Below are 9,761 nucleotides of genomic sequence, written 5' to 3' on the forward strand. Positions count from 1 at the left end.
AACACTAGACAGAAGCCACGCACTTTTAAAAAATATCCTTTGATTAAGGCAAAGTTATGGTCTATATGGTGTGTAAATTTATATTAAAACACTTGGCACAAGCATGGTGTGTAGTATGTAAGTTTATATTAAAATTAAAATAAATATTACCAAAATCAACGAGTCAATTTCGGCATGTGTTAATTTACTATTAAGGAAGTGGAAAGGAACTTCTCAGCGAAGGGGGTGGCACCTGCGTATGGGGACCATGAGTAGGGTCCACACTCCTTGTCAAATGGGGAGATTGAACAATATTTCGCAGTTTCGCTAATTCAAGGACCACAACGTTGTTATATATCATTTTCTTTTTTCACGACTATTTTCACATTTACATAAATTTATTATTTTTTCTCCATAACTCTCGGTGTTCCACTTCAAAATTATAACACAAAAAGTATACTCCTAGAGTATTTTCCAGGGAAATTCCCCCAAACACAAAAACTTCTCCCACTTGAGATGTATATATACATATATATATATATATATAATTGCTAATTATTGTTGCACACATTAAATTACACATTTTTGTATATTGTCCAGTTGAAATCATGTTTGCCTATGTAACTATCACCACCTTAAAAATTTATAAGAGAGAGAAAGGTGCCACTTATATTTAAACAAAATTGAAATTGTGAAAATTTATAATTTCTCATTTTTTATTTATCATTTTACTTTTTAAATAAAATCACTGTGAAGAATGATGTTATTTTGTGTGGGTCAACATTAATAATTTGACAGAATTTGATGGTATATAATGACATCATTTTAATATTCAGTGGTGTAAGTGTGAGATTTAAAATTTAAGAAACCGATTTAGAAGCGACCCCAAATTCAAAGAATATTTTACTCTTTTTTTTCCTAATAAGAAAGCATAAATCATAAAAAAAAAATAACAATAGTTTAACATATGTACGTGTCGAGCTTGTACTTGATGGAGCATTAATTTTGCTTTTATATATTATATGTTTACTTTTTATTTTTTGGAGAAAAAGTACCTGGCCATATTATTCAAATACTAAAGAAGATCAAAAATTACAAATTGAAAAGGTCTAGAGGAACAAATTTCATTCTCAAAAAAAAAAAGAAAATAAAAAAAAGAAAATAAAAAGAGGAACAAATTTCATTCAAACTTAATGGACAAAAAGTCCTAGTTCTCCTTGCTAAATCATGAACGACAGAATTATCCTACTTTCTAGTATAGGAGAAGGAATAGGCTCTTGGTGAACCCGCAATAAACTTAACGTCTTTGACAAAATGAGCAAGTGGCGATAGAGCATCCACCCCTGGCTCTGATAATTGATATTATACGCTTACTTCATTATAAGTATTGAGCGATGTCAACGTTGTAATGTATGTAGTAAAATATAATTTCATAAAAAAGGTAGTAAAATATAAAGGTTATCTTGAGGGTCAAAATTACTTCTTTGAAATTATAATAAATTTTCTTAAAAAAAAGAAATTATAATAAATAAAATAAATAATTTTGCAGGTTTTTGTTTTTTCTAGAAAAAAAAAAAGAATTTTAATTAAACTGGAACATTAGTAGACAGTAGACATTTCCCTCTCTATTGACTAAAAAAAAAAAAAAACAATGAAAGCCATATCAGCCCTATAGGGTAACTGAGCTACAAGATTAGATTCCTTCTAGCATATTTAAAATGGCAAGACTCAAAACTCTTTTGGTGTGTAGTCAAAAGTCTTATAAATCAAGGGAAATGTTAACGAGTGCTCTTAAGGCACTGGTTAATAAATTATTTTAGAAAAATTTTGATACCTTTTATGAAAAATGTAAAAATTTGTCAAATAATTACTTTTTTTTTTTTTTTTTTATTCTCATAAAAACTTTATTTGAAAGGATTATTAACCAATGTCCTAAGGCACTCGTTAGCATTTTCTATAAATCAATTAACACTTCTCACTGTTTTCATAAAAACGTATTTATCATTGTGCACTCTTAGTGTGGTGGTCAATCTACAAGTATAAGTGATTGTGGGGTGTGAACAAGGGCAAGGTTCAAATCTACAGAAGGAAGTTTCACAGATATATACACTGTTGATACTTTATTAGTCAATGCAATTAATTATGTATTTAAATTTAATTAAAGAGCTTAATTTATTGCCCCTAAGAAACTTACCTAACATTTGGTGTTTATTTAACCTTTCATGTATAGGCTACCTACACAAAATCACAAAATAGTTGCTTAAATAACACCCGTCTTTTTAAAAAAAATATAGAATTAACACCCCTTATAGAAAATGCTAAAGTCACAAATTATTATTTTACAACTTTTTTTTTTACAAACTGTTGATCAGTTATTGATAAGTAAAAAAGTGGTATTGGTAGTGGACTCAGATAAGACACAGTAAAATTTGTCATATCAACAGTATAAAAAGTATTGTAAAATAATTTATGATTATATATTACTTGTTTGTAGGTATATTATAACTTTTATTGAAAGAACCGATTAGTTTTGTAGCAATCATAATCAATTTAGGTTGAAAACTAACTAACAAAACTCCAAATTAGGTATCCATATCAATACAATGAAGAGTCTAGGTTCTTTGAATTGGGTGTCTTCATCTTCATCCTTTTTCTTTACTCTAGATTATAACATTTGGTGGCTCACAGGGACCCTCCTTAATTAATGTCACACTTGCTTAATTTTATGTTTGGTTTGACTTTGGATATTTATTTTTCTTTTTTCTTTTTTGGCATGAAAAAAGACTGCAGAGACAACAAATTTAATTTGTTGTCTTTGCAATCTTTTCTTCATGCCAAAAAAGAAAAAAAAAAAAAAAAGCTCGCATTTACTACTAAGTACATGCATTAATTACGTAAATAATACACGCAAAATGCCTTAAGTAATTTTTAATATATAACAAAGTTTAGTTATAAAATTGGTTATAATATAAGGTTACAACTTTACTCAATAAAATAAACATTACTGCATATTTTAAAAATCTAACCGTTTAGTTACATGTTCTTTACACTTTTAATATACATGTCAACTTTTGTGTCAATCGAATATTATTTACTATAGGATTTATAACCTTATATTTTATGCATAACTTTAAACTACAAAAACTTGCAATTTAAACAATTTATTGATGATATAACTATTATTCTTTAATTTCTAGAAGTTTTGTAAGCATGATGAGTAATATAAGAAGAAAAAGTAATCCAATGGTAGATTGTCAAAATTCATATATAATAAAAAGATATTAAGTAAGGTTGTAGGTTTAGGCTGCACCAAATTTTGTAGCTAATTTTGTTTAAAATATATTATTTGTGAAACCTAACCGCCAATTTTCTCATTTGGAGTGAGGTAGCTAACTAAATTTTTAGGTATGTGAGTTAATTAGTTGCTAGTATGATTCATGAAAAAGTCAATTTTGGTGGGCTTTTTTTTTTTTTTTTTTTTTTGTGTGTGTGTGTGTGTGTGTGTGTGTGTGTGTGTGTGTGTGTGTGTGTGTGTGTGTGTGTGTGTGTGTGCGCGCCTCTATTATTATTAATGATTGTAGGTGGCTCATCACTCAATTTCCTCATTACAAAATTTGACAATTTTTGCCTAAATAATTATTATCTAAAATATTTTGGTTTTTATTTGATAAATTCCATATAGAGTTATTTAGAAAATCTAGAGAATGGTAATTTATTTTTCATTTAGTTTCAGCCTCTATAATTGGTCTCTATATAATTTTTTATTTACAAAAAAAAGATTAATTTACTCGTAAAACATGTTGTCATCTGAGTCCAACTAGGTATTTTAGATTACCTTGTGCTTTGTGTTGGATTGACGAGTTATTGATTTGGTTTTCATTAACCTCCATATTTTCCAGCATTACATTTTATAGCCTACATTATCTTCATTTCTCATCACATGTATAAGTACAAGAAATAATTGAAAGAAGCGGCTATTTAATTAGCTGAGGCTGACCCAAAAACAAGAAAAAAAATTAGCTGAGGCATATAATGGCTAGAAAGGACTGGGGTCGAAATGGCAATAAATTTTGGGTAGAAAATGTTATACTGGAGATAGATTCGCAAGTAAATTTAATGTCACAAACTTTTTACAATTTTATCATAACTTTACTACTTAGTAACTTGTAAATTGTAAAATTATAAATCTACATAGACTTGATATTTTAATTTTACTGTTTATAACTTGTCCTGTGCAAAGCGTGGCGAAATTGTAAAAAATATTTATGACACTGGACTTACCAGTAGATTCACACCAAACCTTCTCAAGTTGACTAGTCAAAAGGATCTATTTTACTTTAAAGACAACATATATTCTATACAATAACTTATTGCCTAATAAAAACTCGTACTTCACACTAATAAAAACAAATTGCCTAATAAAATAATGTTTATATAAAGTGTTTTGTTTTTGTTTTGGTTTTTGTTTTTGTTTTTATGAGAAACATGTTTATATAAAGTTAAAAGACTTAAAAAGTCATGCTGAAAATTAACTTTTGTATAGAGTTTTTATTTTTCATTTGGAAAATCTTTGCATTAATTATTTTGTGTTTTGACAAGACATTTTAAAAGTTTGATTGTTTTTTTTTTTTTTTTTTGAGAAACCAGATCAAGGACCTGGACCATTTATTAAAACCAAACTAAAAACTCAATGAACGTCAAGGAGAACTAAAGGGGCAATGTCTGCTGGCACTTCATGCAGCCAAACCTGAGCCCCGACAATTAGCTTAGCTTTTTTAGCTAGAGCATCAGCTACTGTATTACAACGACGATTAACAAACACAAAGTCTACAAATTGAAAACCATCGGAGAGCATGCGAATATCATCCAAAATGTTACCAAAGCTAGATTTGAATACTCAATTTAGTTCACCGTTCAACCAGTGAAATAGCTGATTGGGGTTAACCACAAAAGCTCGTTTGATGATAAGATATACCCATTTAATTGGCTGAGCTCATCCATCCTCTCTATTTTTGAATATTGTCAAAGTTGATTTGTCAAGCACCCATTAGATTTTAGCGTTCAGTTCTGATGTTTAGCTTTTGTTATTGTTATTTTTTTATGTTGCTACTTCTTGAGGTCAAAAACCATCATAATAAGAGACAGAGAAATCATAATGCCAAAAAGGTAGCATTTTACATATGTACTAACTCAGTATCACTTAACTACCCAAAAGAAAAACCCCAAATAAACAATTAGGATTTGTTAGAAGTAAAATACTTGGATTGGATTTGACAAGCTATGCTTTTGTTACTTGCTACTATTTTAGTGTTTGAGCAGGTTTAATTTTATTTTGAAATATATTTCAGTAGGTGGGCACCTCAAAGCTCCAATATTACATATTTTGTCGAACAATATTTAGTGGATACACATACTACCCACAAAATAAATCATGTATATACCAAACACATATAAATGGAAGTGTGATTGAATTTGAATTTGCCTCATGACTAGTTCCATGAGACTAAAATTAATGCGTTTGTTTCAAATACTAGGGATTGGTCTAATGGTTCCACATCTCAAAGTTATATTTTGAAAATTCTTAAACCCTCATTTTAGGTGATTTAGCATAAGCAACACGAATTCTTTTATATATGATATGTATAGGCTGTGGGACTGGACAATATAAATACCCTATTATATCATAGGTCTTACATCTTACTGCCTTAGGTGGTGGCACTTGATATTAGAGCAAAACGCACAACTCCACAACCAGAAATCTTTAGGGCTTGTTTGGTAGAGGAGTTTGAGTAATATTGTTTATATTTTTTGAAATACGTGTGAGTAAAAAAATATGTAAAAAAAATATGTAATATTGCTTAAAAACCAAAAATATGTTGTTAAAATACTTTATGAATCGGGGCGTTAACTTTTAGAGAGAGAATTGAAAGAGAGATTATTTTCTATTTGGTCACCTCCACACAGGTTGAGGAGAAAAAGAGACCCAGCTTTTAAACATGCTATTTTGACCAGTTTTTAGCTGTTTGAGTTGTCACTTGAGTCCACTAATAGGCCACCCAATTGGGCCAAAATGGGTCCAATTCCAATCTTTAACAAGCCAATTTCCGCACATGCCACTTGTACTTGGTTACTTGGCTTTTTGTTTGGTAGCGGTTTTTGAAATCTTCTAAAAAAATATATACCACACCTTTCCAAAGATTAAAAACAATTTATTTTTTTTTTAATAAAACAATGGGTCTCCTCCAACCCTCATTTCAGAATTACAGTATTGCCATTACTAGCAATTATCTTATTTTTCAAAAGTTTGGCCTTGGCGGCAAGTTGAAAAACAATATTCGAAAAAAAGGTAAAATACAAAGACTATCTTCAGCTTTGGGTTTATAATGGTGTACATGAGTCGGGTTAAAAGAATTTTTTGACCTAACACATTATGGTGAGTTGAAAAAAAATTCAACCAAACTCAATTTATCACATAAGTCTAACTTAACCTAACCCAATCCACATGGATCGAGTTGTGTTGGGTTGAACCCATGAGTTGGACAATTTTTTTTTTAATTACTATTATTATTAAATTGAGCAGAAAAAAATATATCGCACCTGCCACCTGAGTTAATAAACAAATTATACATTAATATATGAACTAATATACCAACTTAGTTATACATCCTTTCTCAAAAAAAAAAAAATTAGTTATACATTATATATTATTAATATATATTAATATTGGCTTTATATAAGATAGGAAGAAGAGTTGGTTATTATAAAAAAAATTATTCATTAATATATATATATTAAATATATGGGTTGGTCGGGTCGGGTGGGTTTGGCTAGTTTGAAATTTTATGACTCGAACCCAACTTGACCCGCTATAAAAAAAAAAAAAAATTGTAACCCAATCTAACCCACCAAGCCCTAAAACCGGCAGGTTGGTTGGGTGGGTTAGTTTTGGCGCGTTGTGGTTGATTGCACACCCCTAGTTTATATACTATAATATATTTTTTCAAAAATCTAATTTGTTCCTAAAGTACAAAAATTCCCAATTTAAAAGTTCTTGTACTTCTTCCACTTATTATTATTATTATTATTATTTAATCTCTAACTGTTCTTATTTAATATTGGCTACCTAGATATTTCATTACACATATAATTTCATGATATGGGGCTGTTTGGTAACGTTGTTCTGTAATGTTGTTTATATTTTTGGAATATGCGTAGGTGAAAAAGTGTGTAAAAATGCGTGTAATATTGTTTAAAAATGAAAACATGTTATTAAAGCATTCTACCAAACGAGGCCTATAGTTACTATGAAACCTATGCAATCACGACAAGTGATTGGATCTTCTCAAAAAAAGATAAAGAAAAAAGCAAGGATTGGAAGAAGTTGAGGACTTAGGAGAACAATACACTTTTAAACAACATAAATATTGTTTTTTTAAGGTTAGAGAGAGTAGTAAATTCCAACTAATTTAACTAGTAAAGTCTTAAGCGTCGAGATACCGCTATAGGTTGAAACTCTCTTAACAAAAAAAAGTTTAAAGAGTAAATAGATATTTTTTGAAAAATCTTGACAATTTATATGCTGAGCCCAACCTCATGAGTTGTTTTTGACTTTTGTATTTTACACTACAAACAAAATCATGTTTTTCTTGGTACACCTGCAAATTCACAAAATCATTGGGGACCTAATCAAAATTATGCTTAAAAATAGGGACATTCATCACAAACCCAAAACCATCTCAATCAAACCAGGGACAATTCCGTCATTTCATCCTCTTTCCCACCAAAACTCATCCTCCACATCCACCAACCTTCACCTTCGTTGATACAAAAAAAAAACCCATGTCTTTGCTCTGCTCTCCGTTAATGGAGTCAGAGTGGCCACAAACTCAGACCCAAAATGACTATCTTATCCTTCACCTTCTTCTCTCTCTTCATCCTGACCGTCGGATTAGATTACCAAGTGCTCGGCTTAACAACAACAAACGGCCTCAGGTGAGAGGTATGTTCAGATGCGGCGAGTGCACGTGCACCGTTCAAGATAGCGCTGTTTGCTGACCTGCATTTTGGGGAGGCCACGTCGACTGACTGGGGTCCACTCCAGGACGTGAACTCAACAAGAGTTATGAACACTATACTTGACGATGAAACTCCAGGTAATGTTATCGCTTCCATTTATTGATAATGCTAGTATTATGTACTTTCATACATACGTTACCATAATTATCTTTCATGATAGACGCTAAGTAGGAGAAAAAAATAGCGAATTTATGAAATAGTAATAAATAACAAATCACAGTCTACGAAAATACATGATATGATCTAATGGTCTATTTTATTAGTACCTCTTTTTATCATGTGCTAGCTCTGTTTGTTGTTGTATTTGTACATTGTACCATGAATGAAAGAAAGAAAGAAAGAATGTCCCACGTTATTAAAACTTTGGTGAAGTACATGTCCCCCATGTTATTATTATATATTGTCCTACTATAGAATAAAGAATAATCCCATTATTTTTTTTTTCGTTGCAAAATGTTCATATGCTGTGATTTGCGAAATTTAGAGGTAAAGTTTTAAAAATCGGCCTTTGTATGTGTGTGTGTGTGTGTTTTTTTTTTCTTTTTTATTATCATTTACAAAAGATATACTGTAATTAGGTTTTTATTTTTTGATGTAAAAGATAAAAAGTAAAATCAGAAAGCCTTTATTATTATTATTATTATTGGATTTTTGTATCTAAATCCCAAAAGTGCCTTTTGTTTTTGTTTTTTTAATTTTAGACTAAAAAGTAATTTTTTTAGAAAGAGCAAAGGATAATGCTTTTTCAAAAAACACCTTTTCGTCTAATTTTTTTTTAATTTCTTTTTTCAAAATAATTGCATCCAACCCTAATGAATTTTAGTATATATAAAAAAAGACCCTAATGAATGTGTGTATATAAATTCATCATTTGAATCGATTTGAGAGCTCAAGTAAAAAAGACTTGGCTTGGATCCAGTGTTATACGTGTCATCATCCTAACGTGTTTAATGTAACTGGACACTGAAACCCAAGCTTTGTTCACAAAAGAAAGGTCAACTCATGGTAACGTATTACTTGTTAATGGTTAGTTTGTTGGTACTTAGTAGCTGTGGATGCACATTTTCTATATAAAGTATTATGTCCAATTTTCTTGAAGGGAGTTTGGGATTAGTAACCTGGGATTAGTAACTTAGCAACTTGTTCTTGTCGATCATTTGTCAAGTGTCTTTCACAGATGACTCGAAATGACAATGATAAGGCCATATGGGCTTTACTAGTTCATGTTTGTTGTCTCTGAATGCTACTTTAAGAAATCTTTATTTGCTGCTGAAATGTTCCATCTACTGAACTAATATGCTAGGACTAAGTATCACTTGTTGAAGATGACAAGATTATTATTATTTTGCAGCTTGCTTAGCGCTAAACAACCATAAATTTGATCTCTAGTTGGATTCTTCTGAATTGTTTGATATTCAGCTGACTTAATAGGCTGCATTTCTGCCCTATGTTTTGGTCTACCCTGCAAATTTCCATGATTTCTGCAATGATTGTTCAATTCAAAAAGTGAAGCGCTCAAAGAAAGCTTGATAGAGAGCACCTTCACATAGTTAATAACTAACTGATTGTATAGCAGATTTTGTTATATACCTTGGAGATGTCATTACGGCCAACAATATACCAATTGCAAATGCCAGCTTGTACTGGGATCAGGCAATCTCTCCAACAAAATCCAGAGGTATTCCGTTTGCCAGTGTGTTTGGAAA

This window comes from Quercus suber, unplaced genomic scaffold (genome assembly GCF_002906115.3).
Source record: "Quercus suber isolate HL8 unplaced genomic scaffold, Cork oak 2.0 scaffold_671, whole genome shotgun sequence".
NCBI classification, from domain to species: domain Eukaryota; kingdom Viridiplantae; phylum Streptophyta; class Magnoliopsida; order Fagales; family Fagaceae; genus Quercus; species Quercus suber.